Source organism: Rhipicephalus microplus, chromosome 6, assembly GCF_043290135.1.
Source record: "Rhipicephalus microplus isolate Deutch F79 chromosome 6, USDA_Rmic, whole genome shotgun sequence".
Taxonomy (NCBI): domain Eukaryota; kingdom Metazoa; phylum Arthropoda; class Arachnida; order Ixodida; family Ixodidae; genus Rhipicephalus; species Rhipicephalus microplus.
This window is the reverse complement of record NC_134705.1, coordinates 10,809,201-10,810,410: the sequence shown is the minus strand read 5'-3', so window position 1 is coordinate 10,810,410 and position 1,210 is coordinate 10,809,201. Positions and strand designations below refer to the sequence as shown.

Here is a 1,210-nt window from a genome sequence, read left to right as displayed (position 1 = left end):
CACAGTGTTCCGCTACACCGTGTGATTATGTAAACGTCAAGCCGAGCAGTGTCGTTTGCTGGCCGGCCTGGCTATGTTTCTTTCGGCGACGCGCAAACGGAGCACTCGGTGCGAAAACGGGAAATGCCCATACCTCGTGTCGACCGCCTTTCTTTACTGGATTTCGTACTTCTTTGTGCACTATATAAATCACCTGCGTGGTACCCCTGTCATGCGTACGCACAGTTTTGTTTTTTCCTTCACTCGGGCTGTCGATACTTTGCTTTCGGACAATAATTAGCATGCAGTCCGCCGCCACGCTTTTCTGCTTCTACAGCTATTGTCACATGCGTCTATATATTTCTCCCCTATCTTTTCTTGCATCAATGCTTCCGCACATTTTTCACCGCGCCACGCACTTTAAGCTACATTCACTCCTCCTACAGTCTCGAAACGGGCCTGCCCTGCGCTCTCAAGAAATAAATGCCCCAATTTCGTAAACAAATGAATGGCGTGGCAGAGAAGGAACTCTGCGCTGTCTGATGAATGTGGCTGTACCCTTCACATCGGGCGGCAGCTATCACCACCTAGCCATAATGCTGACCTAACAAACAGCTACATTTATCTTGTTTTTTTTCTCTCTTTAAATAGTGAAGTATAGGACCGCGGTGCTTTGCAGTGAATGGTTTAGTTTTCACTCTTGCCTTGACTTTAGCCACCAATAAGATAACCACCTTCTAGTTAATTCTACCCGCCTAAAGTCTATTTTGCCCTCCCCCGTCTCTAAACCCCGGTGCTTTTGAAAAACTCTGCGCCATCATTCTAAACTATAAGGTGAAGCCCTTTACATAGCATTATCAAGTGTTCGGCAGTTTCCTTCTCTCCGCATGCACTGCATACCGTGTATACCCCTTCATATTTGGCCCGACATGTCGGAGTTGCTCGGGCAAGCGCTGACGCGAGTTTCCTATTCTATCATTTCCCAAGAGCTGAACACACTCGAGTTCATGTTACCTTTTTTTGAGAGAAGCGGCCACCTTCCCCCTGTTTTTTTTTTTTTTTTTTAATTACCACGCTCCTGGTTTTGTTTTCCCTCCATTACCGTACTTGTGGCACTTTTCTCCGCGCACTCGGTCTTCTCTAATTTACCTGTTCAACCTCCCCGAGCACACACGTCGAGCGCGGCACACCAACGCTCCTGCTAGCGGTGTTCAACAGAGAGAAGAGGATG

The 1,210-nt window shown here is 47.7% G+C and overlaps 1 protein-coding gene across 1 annotated transcript in view; it reads right to left on the bottom strand.

Moving 5' to 3' along the window:
* Window positions 1–225: 225 nt before the first annotated feature.
* The window catches only part of LOC119182243 (histone H2B), a 232,383-nt gene continuing 231,398 nt past the window's right edge, over window positions 226–1,210 (bottom strand). The window contains exon 2 of the mRNA XM_075865800.1: window positions 226–993. The gene's annotated coding sequence lies outside the window, so the exon portion shown is untranslated. The remainder of the gene's footprint in view (window positions 994–1,210) is intronic.